This window comes from Fistularia commersonii, chromosome 18 (assembly GCF_037954325.1).
Source record: "Fistularia commersonii isolate RoL2024-O1a breed Wild chromosome 18, RoL_Fcom_v1.0, whole genome shotgun sequence".
In the NCBI taxonomy this organism is placed as follows: Eukaryota; Metazoa; Chordata; class Actinopteri; order Syngnathiformes; family Fistulariidae; genus Fistularia; species Fistularia commersonii.
The window spans coordinates 1,595,445-1,611,424 of record NC_141301.1 but is presented as its reverse complement, the minus strand read 5'-3'; positions in this window follow the sequence as shown (position 1 = coordinate 1,611,424).

Sequence of the window (15,980 nt, the reverse complement as noted above, 5' to 3'; positions counted from 1 at the left end):
TGAGAACCTTTGATTCTTCAACGGTTACAGAGATCGTTTCGCTCAGGTGGTTGTTCAGTTTCCATGGCGACCATCGCCTCTCTCCTGACAGCGGTGGCCTCGGCCTCCGCGGGGAGCCTTGCGGCGCATTGAGGGACGGCTCTCCAGGGTCAGCCGTGATTGGTCCCTGGGATGGAGGTCACCTGGGCTCCTCTCTGTGAGGCCTCTCCATCTTCACCTGCCTGCTTCTCTGTGGATCTTCTCCCCATGTTCACTCACAAACGTTCTCCAAAGTCGGGTTCTCCATGGTGGTCGTCGCAGTACTTGTGTAGTAGTTGCTGCAGTTGTACATGCCGTAGTAGTGGTTGTAGTAGTACTTGCAGTTGAAATTGTAGTAGTAATTTGGTGTAGTAGAGGCTGTAGCAGTACTTGTATTAGAGGTTATAGTACTTATAACCTCCCCTTACTTGGAACCCCCTGCTTGACTCACTGCCTTCCCACCAGTTGAGTACCGTAGGATCGTTTAGATTAGGAATCCTTGCCTTACTTGATTTGCTAGTTCGTTCGTTCGCCTGTTTGTTCATAGCCCGTTCGATAATTGATAACGTTTGTTTGTATCGCCACTTAGGTCTGTTCACTAGCGTCAAAGCTAGTCGCCTTCAGTTTGTTAGCCTGTTCACTAGATGTTCTAGTCGCCTTTAGTTGACCTGTTCACTAGTGTTACTAGTCGTCCTTTGTCCCTTATTCAGTTCTTTTGTGGCTCCATTTCTGTTTGTATTTTGGCAATAATTAAATTACTAATTTCTGAGTCCTGCTTGTGTCTTGTTGCTACGCACCTGAGTCTTTGAACCACCCGTAACAGGTTGCAGTAGCACAGGTTGTAGTGGTTATAGAAATGCTTGTAGTAGTACTTGTGGTAGTGGTTGCAGGATTGGGTGTAGTAGTCATTGCAGTAGTGGTTGTACTGGTTGGAGTGGTACTTGTAGCGATGGTTGTAGAAGTAGTAGAACTCTTGGTAGTGGTTGCAGGATTGGGTGTAGTAGTGGCTGTAGATGTGATTGTAGTAGTACCTCCAGTTGTGCTTGTAGTAGTGGTGGTGGTTGTTGCAGTGATTGTAGCAGTACTTGTAGTACCAGTTGTGTCTGTGGGAGTACTGCTTGGATGCAGAAACATTTGAATTCCTAATATTTTCATGTCTCCTTCTGGGCTCCTGCATGAAGCTGCCGCTCCCCGGCTGGGCTTTGGGAGGCGGCGGCGGCGAGGAGGGGGGGGGGGGATTCCTGACTTCCTGTCACACGGCGGCAAGAAAAAGCATCAATTGTGACAAGTGTTTAGAAGATGCATAAACAATTCCGTCTCATTACCGTCGCCAATAAACCCAACCGGGCAATTTCCACACAACACTTGACCTTTTTAAACCGGCCTATTAGAGGCATCTGCTGCACGTGTGTGTGTGTGTGTGTGTGTTGTTCTGTTAGCTGTGTTGCTAAAACGTTAGCCGTGATCATTTCCCGCAGGGAGCTGCCTGACAGAGCCTAATATGGCGGCGGCGGCGAGCTCATTGGGATGCACGGCGGACAAAAAGTGGCGGAATCGGGAGATGAAATTGACTGATTCGCCGCCGCGGACAAATGGAAAAGGACGTGGCGGCGCTCAGGTGAGGGATGGCGTCCTCCGGATCCGGCATCCGTAAGCCCCGCCCCTCCTCGCTCACGTCCGCCATTTTTTTTTTTTTTCCTTTTTCTCCCTAATCGCACACTCCAGATACGGTCGGCCGGGTTCGGCTCGGCTTTATTGATAGCGTGACGGAGTTCTGCAAACTGATTCATATTGCGGGGAAAGTGCTCGCCGCTCTGATAATGTGACAAGGCAAATAATGAACGCCAGATAAGATTCTCCTCCTCTTCCTCCTTCCTGCCCCGCGGGGACGAAGAGCAGATGCGGGAGGGTTTTACATATCCAGCGCTGTTTGTTTTTATCTCACCTTGGCGAGGAGGCGGAGAAAGCTACGCCGCTGTGCTATACACACACACACACACACACCCATTCCCGGTCAAAATAAATATAAATAAAAACAAAAGATTGACGGCAACAGCGGAGAATCGATCCCGCGCCTGTCAATCAATCTCGGTGTGATGTCATCCGTCGCGCGAGCGGCGCGTTTTATCCCGTTAGCGGTTGCTACGCGGAGGGATCGGTAGCCGCCGCTTGTGTTTTCATTAGCGTAGCGATTCCACAAATGTCCGCCATGTTTTTTTTTTTTGGTGGTTTCCATCCATCTTCCGCAACGTAAATGTTCGTTTGTTTACAACCCCGAAATTACAGCGTAATTACAGCGGTCCCGTAGGTGTTGGGATGCTAGTTAGATTAGCATGTTAGCCCTGTTTGTTTTTATCTCACCTTGGCGAGGAGGCGGAGAAAGCTACGACGTCACCGCTAAACTCACACACACACATTCCCGGTCAAAATAAATATAAATAAAAATGAAAACAAAAGATTGACGGCAACAGCGGAGAATCAATCTCGGTGCGATGTCATCCGTCGCACGATCGCCGTGTTTTATCCCGTTAGCGGTTGCTACGCGGAGGGATCGGTAGCCGCCGCTTGTGTTTTCATTAGCGTAGCGATTCCACAAATGTCCGCCATGTTTTTTGTTTTTTTTTTGCCGGTTTCCATCCATCTTCCGCCACGTAAACGTTCGTTTGTTTACAACCCAGAAATTACAGCGTAATTACAGCGGTCCCGTAGGTGTTGGGATGCTAGTTAGATTAGCACGTTAGCTCACGGAGGCCATATATGGAAGTGGAGAAACTGTTGACGCCCCGGGGGAGTGGGATTATTTCTTTTTTCATCCCTTAATGGCTCTTAAAGGACAATTAATCCCAGATGTTTTGTTGTTTTCCGTCTTATTCCGGCGTCGTGAGATCCGACGCGTCGAAATAAAGATGGCGGTCAGATGGGTTTCGGTGGCGTTGGTCTTCGTCACCCCCCCCCCCCACAAAAAAAAAAAAACGGCGTTTTACGCGGCCAGTTTGATACATATTAATGTGAGTGTGTCATTAGTCCAACCTTCCTCGCAATTATCGGGTAATAACAGTTTTATTACACAGTAATAAACAGATAATTGGTCTGGAATGGAGGCGCGGTGTGCCGGCGGAGCAGATAACCAGCCGACCGCGACCCAAAACAGAGAGGGGCTCCTTTTTTTTCTTTTTTATTTTCATTTAAAACTTTATTAAACACTCAGATTTTCCATGTTGAAGGGAGAGATTCTTTATTTCATCTGTTCGTTTGTTGGTTTGTTTATTTGTTCGTTCCATCTTTCATTTATCTTCTCATTCTTTCGCTTGTCTGTTTAATTCATGAATCTTTGTTTAATCATTATTGTTTTTTTCATTCATTCATCAGTTTGTTTGTTCATCTTCATTTACTCATTGATTTTTTTTCATTTATTAATCATGATTCATTCAGCATTTGTTCGTTTATTCATTTGAAACATTGTTTTTTTTCATTCATTCATTACTTGTTCATTCATTGGCTGGCTTTCAGTCATTTGTTCATTTTTTTATTATTCATTCATTCATTAATCTTCATTTATTCAGCATTGTTTTTTCAATGATTCATTCATCATTTGTTTGTTCGTTCATTCACCTGTTCATCGTTTTTTTCATTCGTTCATTTGTTCATTCATTCATCCACCAGATGATTCATTCATCCATTCATTCACTTGATGATTGATTCGTTCATTCAATACCTTGATGATTCATTCAGTCACTTGGTGATCGATTCATTCATTCACTTGATTAATTCATCTATTCATTCACTTGCTGATTCATTCATTCAACACCTTGATGTTTCCTCCATCCATCAATTAATTGATGATTGATTCATTAATTCATTTGATGATTCGTTCATCCATTCACTCACTTGATGATTCATTCATCCTTTCAACACCTGAATGATTCATTCATTCATTCATTAACTTGATTCATCTATTCATTCACTTGATGGTTGATTTATCCACTTAATGATTCATTCATCCATTCCGCACCTTGTTGATTCTTTAAGCCATTAATTCACGTAATGATTGATTCATCCATTCATCTTCGAGATGATTCATTCATTCATCCATTGATTCACTTAATGATTCATTCATCCATTGATTCATTTAATGGTTGATTCATCCCTTCATCCACCAGATGATTCATTCATCCATTCATCCACCAGATGATTCATTCACATGTTGATTCATCCATTCATCCACCAGATGATTCATTCATCCATTCATTCACTCAATGGTTGATTCATCCCTTCATCCACCAGATGATTCATTCATCCATTCATCCACCAGATGATTCATTCATTCACATGATGATTCATTCATCCGTTCATCCATGTGTGTCTGGATCAGTGATGTCGTGCCGCTCAGAGACGAAGCCAGCAGGGCTCCGACTCGCCGACACACAAAAACCTCTGACGCCATTCGGAGGTGATTCCACGAAAAGAAAGGAGGAGGAAAAAAGAGGAGAAAGGAAAAGAACAAAAAGCGTCAGTGGAAAGAGAGAAAAAAAGCAAGAAATGAGAAAAAGGGCCTCTTGCGGAGCGTCGTTGCCATGGCAGCACAGATCTACATGGATGTCAAGAAGAAGGAAAGAATGAATGGGTGAATGATGGATGAAGAAGTGAATGAATGAATGCTTGGCGGATGAATGAAAATATGGAAATGAATGAATGAATGAATGAATGAATGAATGAAAGGACTGGGTGAATGAATGAATGAGCCAATAAGTGAATGGATGGATGGATGGATGGATTAATTAGTTAATGAGTTAATGCACTAATGGAAAAATTGGTGGATGACTGTATTAATTTATGAATGAATGAATGAATGGATTAATTAGTTAATGAGCTAATGAGCTGATGGGCGAATGGGTGAATGAATACATTGTTTTATGAATGAATGAATGAATGAATGAATGAATGAATGGAGGAGGGTGAAGGAGGTCCATGACCTCCTTGTTGACAGCAGCAGAACATGTCATTGGTCTACCACACACACACACACACACACACACACACACACACACACACACACACACACACACACACACACACTCCATTTAAAGGTGCCCTGTGATTGGTTGGACCTCGTGGACTCTCTGGACTCTTGACGTTCTGGACCAGCAACCAGCAGAAGATCCAGGAAGGTGAAGCTACAGGTGAGTGTGTGTGTGTGTGTGTGTGTGTGTGTGTGTGTGTGTGTGTGTGTGTGTGTGTGTGTGTGTGTGTGTGGGCGGGGGGGGGGGATCTTGTCTTAACGAGGCTGTCAATTTGCATCAGCAAACATCTCCGACACGACTGGTGGAATTTAATCTGAGCAGAATAAACCCTGAGAGGTTGTGTGTTGTTTCCGTGTGTGTGTGTGTGTATGTGTGTGTGTGTGTGTGTGTGTGTGTAGGGGCACATTCTTTAAGCAATTCTAAACAGAGCGGGACTCAGGTGGCTAATTTATTACCCCGGAAATCATTTCCCCGGCCTTGTGGGGAGGCGACGCCGTCCATCACCGGCCGGACAGCTTCTGACGGACGCAGGATTCCGTCCAGAAATATGACTAACGAATTATTTTTAAAAATTGTGTTCTTTTTTTCTGACTTTGGTTAATCTATAACTTTTCACCGACTTTGATTTTTATTTTTATTCAATTTGTTTCTCGGCCGCAGCGGGAATTTCTAAGTTCACTTTTTCATTTTACTTTATTTTTAGATGACTGCTTTACTTAAATCTATTCTTTTGTAAATTGCCTCATTTACTTTTTTTTATTTATTTATTTTTTTTTGTTGTTGTTGATCTAATTCAATCAAATTAACTTTATTTTTTATTTTACTTTATTTTTGATTAATGAATTGAGATTAGAATCCAAGATTAGATTTCATCAACGCTTTGCTGGATTGACAAATGGTGCTTAAATAATCCTGACTTCAAGAGCAAGTTTCCATTTAAGATATTCATTATTCAGCATTTCATCCTTTTTTTATTTCATTTTATCTTGTTTTATAATTTAGGAAGTTTATGAGTTAGGAATCAAACGCCGTATAACATTTTCATCTTCACCACTTTGCCGAACCGAGTGAATTGAGATTAAATAATCCTTTAAATTTAACAGTCAGTTGACATTTAAACTATTCATAATTTAACATTTCATCCTTTTTTTTTTTGGAAATGTTATTTATAATTTATCTTATCTTATTTTATCATTTGAATGCATGATGAATTAATTGCCGCATACATTTCACCACTTTGCTGGCTTGAAAAAATTAGGATTAAATAACCCTGTTTTCAAAAGCCGGTGAACATTTGTTCAACATTTTATCCTCACATTATCTTTAAATTAGATCTTTTTTTAAATTTAATTTATTTGATTTCTTTATTTTTATTTATTTTATTTTATTTTATTTTATTTTATTTTATTTTATTTTATTTGAGTGTGACAAAAGGCTCCGCTTTATAGCTCTGTCTACCTCATTAGCAGTTCACCTTTGCATGTCTGGTGTGTGTGTGTGTGTGTGTGTGTGTGTGTGTGTGACTGAGGAGGTTCCTCAGGCATTTTAAGGATGCTCGGCTGTGTGAGAGTCGAGAGGGAACTGGAGGGGAAGGTTTGTGAGGGGGTGGCGGCGTTGGTAGCGGCGGCGGCGGCGGCGGCGGCCTGTTAGCGCTGCTGCAGAACTCCGAGAAGACAGGATACAGATGGACCCGGGCAGGGCGCAGCTGGTGTGTGTGTGCGTGTGTGTGTGTGTGTGTGTGTGTGCTCAAATCCGTGGATCTCATTTATTTAGATTTTTCTATTTCCTCTGCAAGGGCGTTAAACACGGAAAACAGATCATCGTCGCAGGGCGGGAAACCTGCACGCGGAGATACGACACGTCTCGGCGGCGTTGACTTATGCGCGGCGTTGCGTCGTTTCTCTCCGTCCTCCGGCGGATTGGAAGCGGCGAGCGAGGTTAAACGAGGAGCCGGGACGAACGCTACGAGGCTGAGACGGCGGCGGTTCGTGATTGACGGGGGAAATTGGACTGATATCAAAAGCCGGGATTGGGTTTGGCCGCGGGTGACGGTTGTTTCTGCCCGGGGATCTGACCGGGAACGCGCCGCTTCCTTTCGGTAAACACGAATCAGACGTTAGCCGGCGGCTAAACGGCAGGAGGTCCGGGTGAGCGGGGGTCACACGGGTGGGGTTCTGACACTTCCTCTCCGGTGTGGGCGCGGTCGGTGTAGCTGATGTCATATTCTACTAAAAATGGAGGACGTGGAGGTGATTGGCGGACCCATGTTAGCATGTAGCGCTCTGTGGATTCTTTGAAAAAAACGTATTTTTTGAAATCATTGATTCGCTTGGAAATACTAGGCTCGGTACTCCGAATGTATGTGTCCTCAAAAACATACTTGCAGTACCAAAAGCATACCGCACTCTTTTGAAACTCTTTTATGGGTGCATTTGTGTCGAAGAAACAGAAGCTAACGTCAATTATTTCTATGGTGTTCTTTCTCTTCTGGCCAGCACTTGCTCTCTGCGTTTCCTTCCCTAAATCAGCCAAAGTAAAGCCTTCTCGCCTACGAAGCCCTCGCTAATGCTAAAGCTATCTCAAGCTAGCTGTCTTTCATTCATCCAAGATAACAGTAATGTTACTTTGTTAGCGTAGTCGCCCCGTTAGCCCCCGTTAGCGCACATCTGTTCTTCAGGATCGCACAGACAGTTGACTTAGCCGTGTCGTAGTAGCACAAACACCGCTATCATGTTTGGCTAATAATTGTTTCTTCAGGTCAACTAAAATTCTTAACTTCTCCTTGGCACCATTAGCACTAGTACATTTTTGGTAGCCATAACGAGGGCTAGCTTCCTGAAATATGAGTTAAAACTGGAGTACACGACGATGAATGACGTAAACAATGGCGAGCATCACGCACGACAGATGCTATGCTACAACCCGGGGTTTATTCGGCGCACAAGGCTTGTTTGCAGAGGTTTTCGTAAGCCGAGGCTCCTCTACAAGTACAAAAGTGCCATTTTTGCAGCTGCAGGTGGAGTTCGGGTTGTCCGAGGCTCCCCGGTCTCGGGATCCCGACGTGCTAGAAGGAATGGAGCCGTGTTCCGCTAATAATCATCATTTATTCACGACGCCGGAGTCTGAAAGCGCCCGCCGAATCGATAGCGGTGTTATTCGCCGCGTGTCCGAGGCCTGACCCCCTCCCAATCCCCCCGACCCGAACTTTCAAGCATGTAAATCATTTAGACGAGGCCCCGAGGACGATTCGGACCCGAAAAACCACCGCGCCGCTGATGAGGACATGCCGGAACAGGAAGTGGATGAATTAATAAAAATCCTTGCTCGGGTGTAATACCACCGTGTACCACTAGGGGGAGCACTCTCGCTGGCGATACTCGGAAAAGAAATAAAAATAAAAACGCGAAATGCGTCCGTCTTTATCCTCATTATCCTCCATTCTTCCCCGGCCTGCGGGGGCGCCGCCGGGCGCTCAAGGTCAACTCGGAGAAAAAGAAAGGTCGGTTCGGCCTCTCGCCGCTTGGCTTGATTAAAAAAAAAAAAAAAAAAAACAGCAACCGGAGAAAAAAACTATTATCTTTTTTATATCTTTTTTTTTTTTTTTTTTTTTTTTTTTTATGAAGAATTCAAATAGCTGAGGAGCCGCCGTCCAATTAGAGGGGAGGGACGGCTTCACCGGCCAATCACTGACCTTGTGAGGGGAAGATCATTACAACAGTTGCCACGAGGGACACACACACACACACACACACACACACACACCTTCACATACACATACACAGATGCACACACACACACACACACACACACAGGTGGACGATGATTCAAAATGGGATGAACCAGCAAGTGACGACATCGTCTGGGCTGACGTCCAATCAGATTGGCCGGTGGGTCGGGGAGGCGGGGCCAGGAGAACACCTTATGAAACCTCTTGCGTGAAAGATCTTCTCCTGGACGTCGATGCAGCGAGGTGAGCTGGAACGCCAAGTAGGACTCGTAGTACTAGTAGCACTCATAGTACTACTTTGGAGTATTTTCTGAAAAGTACACAAAGTACAAGAGTAAACCATTGGAGGGGGCGGGGCTTATTTCCCTCACTTCCTGGTTCTGCTTCTGTGAACATTCATGGCTACTTCCTGGTTCTCCTGGCCTCTTCACTCACTTACAGGGGTGCGTGTGTGTGTGTGTGTGTGTGTGTGTGTGTGTGTGTGTGTGTGTAACTGCTTGTGTATCTGTTATTTTGTGTGTGTATGTTGGTGGGTGTGTCTGTGTGTGTTTGTATAGGCATGATTGTGTGTGTGTGCGTGTGTTTGTGTGTGTGTGTTTGACATTGCGTGTTTGCCTGATCATGTGTGTGTGTGTGTGTTTTTGTATATGACACCATGTAGGTCTGATGTATTTGTGTACATGTCATTGTGTGTATGTGTACTGATGAGTTTCTGTGTTTTTGTGCATGTGTGTGTATGTGTGTGTGTGTGCATGTGTGTCTAAGTTTGAATGATCCAATAGGTGTGTGTGTGTGTGTGTGTGTGTGTGTGTGTGTGTGTGTGTGTGTGTGTGTGTGTGTTTGTATGTGTCTAACTGCGTTTGTGTTGGCATGACCCCGAAAGTGTTTGTATGTTGTACGTTGTGTGTGTATGTTAGTGAGTGTGGTGAGTGTATCTGTGTGTGTGTATGTGTGTGTGTGTGTGTATCTGTGTGTGTTTGTATGAGTATGATTGGGTGTGTAAGCTTACTCATGAGTTTGTGTATGTTTGTGCTTGTGTGTTTGACTGCATTAGAATGATCCCATAGATGTGTGTGCGTGCTACTCTGTGTGTTTGCATGTATATGTGAATGACCATGTGTGCACGTGTGCATGTGTGTGTGACTCCGGGTTTGTTTGCCTGACCAAATTTGCATGTGTGTGTTTCTGACTATGTATGTATAAGTGTGTGTATCTGACTCAGTGTGTTCGTGCTTGTATATGTGACTGATCATGTGCGTGTATGTGTGTGTGTGTGTGTGTGTGTGTGTGTGTGTGTGTGTGTGTGTGTGTGTGTGTGTGTGTGTGTGTGTGTGTGTGTGACTGTTGTTTGGTTTGCCTGACCCCATCTGTGTCTGTTTGTTTTATGTGTGTGTGTGTTCTTGTGATGTGTTAGTCTGTGTGTGTGTGTGTGTGTGTGTGTGTGTGTGTGTGTGTGTGTGTGTCTCCTCCGTGCACTTGTGTCTTCATATATTTCTGCGTATGAGGTTATCTAGCTTCGTATCTCAGTGTCTATGTATGTAACTTACCGTGTGTGTGGCTGTTTTTGTATGTGACACCGTGTTCATCTTTCTGTGTGTGTGTGTGTGTGTATGTGTGTGTGTGTGTGTTTGTGTGTTTTGTATGTGACACGTTGTTTGTCTTTCTGTATGTGTGTGTGTGTGTGTGTGTGTGTGTGTGTGTGTGTGTGCGCGCGTGTTTTTTGTATGTCACACCTTGTTTGTCTTTCTGTGTGTGTGTGTGTGTGTGTGTGTGTGTGTATATGTGTGTATCTTACTTTGTGTCTCCGTGTCTATGTATGGAGCTGACTGTGTGTGTGTCTGTGTGTGTGTATGTTTGTCTGACTGTGTGTGTGTGTTTTGTATGTCACACCTTGTTTGTCTTTCTGTATGTGTGTGTGTGTATGTGTGTCTATCTTACTTTGTGTCTATCTACAATTTGTGTGTGTATGTATGGAACTGACTGTGTCTGTGTGTATGAGTGTGTTTGTGCGTGTTTGTGTGTGTGTGTGCGTGTGTGCTTGACATTGCGTGTTTGTCTGACCATGTGTGTGTGTAATTTTGTATGTAACACGGTGTTTGTCTTTTCTGTGTGATTGTGTGTGTGTTTTGGACAAAGTGTTTGTGTGACTGTGTGTGTGTGTGTGTGTGTGTGTGTGCGTGCGTCTCCACCCTCCCCCCAGATACCTGCTGACCCGCAGGAGGGAAACAGCGCCCCCTAGAGGTCAAACTGAAGCCGGTCTGAATATTTCATCTCCTCTCCGTCTGCAGAATCTGGGACAAACACATCAAACTGGCCGTTACATAAAGCGCCGTCTGATCCGGTTCCTCCGCCGCTAAAACATCCAAAAGATAATTAATTTAAAAAAAAAAAAAAAAAAAAAAAAAAACACGACACATAAATAAAAAATAATAACATGAAGTTTTTTTTTTTATTGACGGATGTCAAAGAGACGCTTTGAGCGTCCGTGACGCTCCAGAAATGGCGTCTATCCTCCGCGGCGGCGGTAATTAAGCAGCCTTGAAATCAAACACGGCAGATTAGTCTGAATTGGCTGGTGGAAGGAGAAGAAAAGAAGGGAAGAAAGAAAGAAGCGTCTGGATGCGTAGCGGCCGCGGTTATCGCGGCATCCGCCTTTTTTTCGCTAATCTCGCCGCGTAGCTCGGTTTCAGCGCCGCTAATTAAAATCGCAGCGGAGGAGATAGGCCCGTTTCTGCGTTCTGGCCAATCAGCATGACAGGATTAGGACTGGCCGCCGCCGCCGCCGCCGCCCGCGGTGACTCCGCCTTGGCTGGAACAATCGCTCAGATAAACGCCGCATTAATGGACCTGTTTAGGGGCTTTTATTGTGCCGGGGATCTCTGTAAATACGCCTGAGGTGTTTGTAGATGAGCGTTTGTGTGTGTGTGTGTGTGTGTGTGTGTGTGTGTGTGTGTGTGTGTGTGTTTTTGTGGGGCCCCTTGCCAACACCCAGGGTGGAATATTCTAGTGGCATGCTAAAGTGAGCTACATCGCCCCTTTTCTCGGAGACACAGCGCAAACCCAGGGAATGGGGGCGCTGGATGTAGTAGTACTACTAGTACTACTTCTACTACTAGTGGGACTCCACTACTTGCAGAAGAAAGTTACTTCGCCTTCTCTGCCTTCGTCCAAGTTCTCCGGGACAGAAACTATCTGACGTCTTGCAGGTGAGTAGCAAGACATGTATGGCTCCCTCCTGGGAGAACATCCTGCAGGTGAGTAGCAAGACATGTATGGCTCCCTCCTGGGAGAACATCCTGCAGGTGAGTAGCGAGACATGTATGGCTCCATCTTGGGAGAACATCAGCAGAGGAACCAGTGGTGTGTTCGGTGTCCCCGGGAACTTTCCCCGACTGATGAGATGGGTCCAAAAGCACTTGCGAGAGGTCAGGCCTCTCTTGTATGAGCACATAATCTCATTCCTGCGCCCCTCGTGGTGTCACCAGGGGCTCCTCTTAGGACAGTACCCTAACGAGAAAACTCCCTGTTGCATTACGACCTTATCTTAGGACTTTGTTCGGTTGTAGAGGCGCTCAGGAGTCTGGACCTGCTGCCAGGAGGTGACAGTTGTGGTCCACTTCAATCTCCATGGCAGCGGGCGTTCAGTGTCCCTTCGGCTTCATTTTATGCCGCTATCCATCAATGGCGGTTCCCCGCTGATGATACAGCTGTCCGCCGGGGAACCGGCCGCCGCTCCCGCAGAAGCAGAGCCTCGAGTCGTGGCCGGATGGAACAACACCGCCATCTCAAGCTCCGTGTTCAGATCTGGCATTGTGAAATCTCCAGCCTCTGAAATTAAATCCTGTGAGAAGAGGAAATCTGACCGCCACCCTGGACCAAGCCGAGGTCACTTTCTCCTGTTCCCTTGGTTCTCCACCCTGTGGCATGGAGATCTCCCGGCGGCAGTCCTCCCGGCGCCGACACCGACACCCTCTTTCAGATGGAGGGGTTTCTTCTCCTCTCGTCTTCCAGACTCGGGAAAGATTAGTGCATCTCTTGGTCGCTACGCCATCGCCTTCTACGCAACCCAGCTGGAATGGCTCACGGCAGATGGCACCCACAGCATCCTGGCTGGTGGCCACCTGGTCGTCCCCCTTCATTCCAGCACTCAGAGCAGAGAGGCCCTCAATGAAACAGGACATTAGTTGCTGCATCTCCATGAATCGGGGCGCCACGAGTGGAGTTGTATGCTCGATTCAAACAGAGCAAGTTTGTTGTGGTTCTCAGATGGCGGCTCTTCGGGCGCTTCCCCCCCCTTTTCATACTCACTAGACGCACGGCAACAAGCGCTGGAGAAATTCTCTGCACTTGCAGGAGCTGTGGATGAGGGGGGAGCAGAAATATATACCCTCAACGCTCACAAGGCTACCGGCGGGAGTTACGTGACTGGAATGCAGGAGCGGCAGGGGATGGTGCCGGTGAGCCTTCCCTTCATCCCAGAATGTACCTCCTCCACCAGGTTCTCCGAAGGATCCCTATTGAGATTCACTCTGGCCATGCTTTAAAATCCATAATGTCGTGACAGAGAGCCATACAACTCCTGCCCCCCTCCTCCCAGTCAGAGCAGACATTTTCCGCTTCGCGTTTCCTCATTATGATTTATGAGCTCGGAGCTCCATTTTTTTTTTTTTTTTTTGTCTTTTGCCTTCTCTTTTTGATCTTGTCTACACTGCAGTACCCCCCCCCCCCCCAACTCTCTCCAAAACCCTGACTCGCCCTCGAAGCGTGCTAATGCGAAAGCGACCGGAGTGGACATGCACGGCGAGGGAGATGCGCATCGCGCGCCGCCAGATTACGAGGCGTGATATGTTAATTAGGGCCGGAACGAATCCGCTAGGACTCTCTCCGGCACCCCATTGAATATTAATTAAGGTAATTAACTGAGGTAATTGCTATTTAGAATGTAATTGGTGGTAAGATGACATTTGAAGTTCAAGCGGAGTGATGTTCAGTCACCCCTGGCCGTATCCTGATGGAATTAACCGCCCTCCCTAATCTGTGGTCTGACTTTTTGAAGGGGCTTCTGAATGAATAACCTCCGCTGCGGGCGAAGCTAGCAGGGGTTGGCGGCGGCGGCGGCGGCGGCGGCGGCGGCGGCGGGGTAGAGGCAAGAACCGGGGAAGCTCAGGAGGCTACAAGGAGGGGGTGTCGGCTTTGAAACGGGTACTTGAAGCAGTGAGGGGGAAGCTTTGAATTCTACCCTTATAGCTCCCCTCAGTGATAGCAAAACAAACAAATAAACAAACAAACGTAGCACACCACCCCTCGTGCGCTAACCCCCCCCTTGAGCTCCAGGATTTAGGGCCTGAGAATCCACTTCAATGGGTATTTACACTCCACGTCGGCATTAGGGGGCGGCGGGGGGACAGCCGGGACGGAGCGGGGCGATAGCGATCGATAGCTTCTGTCTCCCGAAAATGGCTCTTTCTGGATCTGTGCTACCGGTGCTGAATGCTAATGTTATCTGGCTAACATGCTAACGGGGATAGTGGCGGATGTGCTGAGCGAAGAGGTTTCCCGGTATGAAGGTTCCTGGATATCGATGCGTGAGTGTAATTGATTAATGAGTAAGTTAATTAATCGATTCACGTCTATTTGACAGAATGAATGAATTCATTAATTTATAAATGAATGAACGGACCGACTGACTCAATGAATGAACGCATGAAGGAACAAATGAATGGATGATCTTTATATTTTGATTAACTGACTGATTGATTGAATGAATGAATTGATGTTTCTTTAACTATGATTAATTAATAAATGAATGAATTGTCATCCGACTGACTGTGAATGAATGAATGAATGAATTCATTCATTCATTCATTTGTGGACAAACATAATAGCAGTTACCTGCGTGATTTTATTTTGTTTTTAATTGACTGACTGGACCAATGAGTGAATTATAAATCAATGAAAGAAATAAATGAATGGATGTCTTTTTGATAGAAAAACGGCTAAATGAATGAATGAATAAATGAATGAGTTAGAAAATGTTAGAATTAGAAATGAATTAATGAATGCATGAATGAAGAAATTGATGAATCAATGAATGAATGAATGAATTAGCAAACATACAAATGAATGGATTCCTTTTTGATAGAAAAACTAAACGACTAAATGAATGAATGAATGAATGAGTTAGAAAATGTTAGAATTAGAAAATGAATGCATGAATGAAGAATTTGATGAATCAATGAATGAATTCATTCATTCACAATTAATTTATTTTGTTTTTAATTGATTGAATAATGAATGAATGAATGAACGAACAATGAATGGATGCCTTTGTGATAGTAAAAACTAAACAGCTAAATGAATGAATGAATGAATGAAATTAGAAAATGAATGCATAAATGAAGAAATTGATGAATCAATGAATGAATGACCTTATCAATGAACTTGACTGACTCAATGAATGGATGAATGAATGAATGCAAACCATAAATAAGCGTTTTTCTGTGTTTTATTTTGTTATTTTGTGTTTTTATATGACTGTCTGACTGTATGAACGAATGAACATATTTCTTGGTTCGGCTCGCACCGACGTTGCCGCCAGGGGCAGAACGTCTTCGTCCCGAGCGGCGTGCCTTTAGCCCCGCCCCCTTTCCTCGTTTACGCGCTAACAGCTTTAGCTATAGCGCCAAACGGCGTTTTTTTGTGAAAACACCTCCTAATTGGGCGGCGGCTGACGTTTTGCTCCGATTCTGCCACGACCGTTTCCTGCCTGGAGACCGACGGCGGCGAAACACCTGACGGGCTGGAACGGCGTTCGGGTTAATAAAAAAGAGAATTGGAATTCACAGTTTCATTTTTCTTCGGCGGCGCTAATGAACTCATCATTTCGGGAATAATTCATGACAACGCGCGTTTGTTCCCTGCAATTAAGGGGGTGGATTTGCTCTTTTTTTTTCTCTGCCGGTTCCTGCGAGAAGCTCCTGCGAGGAGTTCCCTTGAGGAGCATCTCGGCCGGGTAAACACTTGAACGCTTGACCCGCCGTTCGCAAGTCCTGGTTCTTCCAACCTTCTTCCTTCTCACCTTCTTCTTCGCCTTTTCTTCTCAACTTGATTTTTCATCGGAAGTAAAAGAAAAGAGGGGATTCTTTGTCGTCCATCCAGGTCCATCTTGGACATTCAAGGACTGTAGGTGACCATCTACGTCTCTTTGGGTCCCA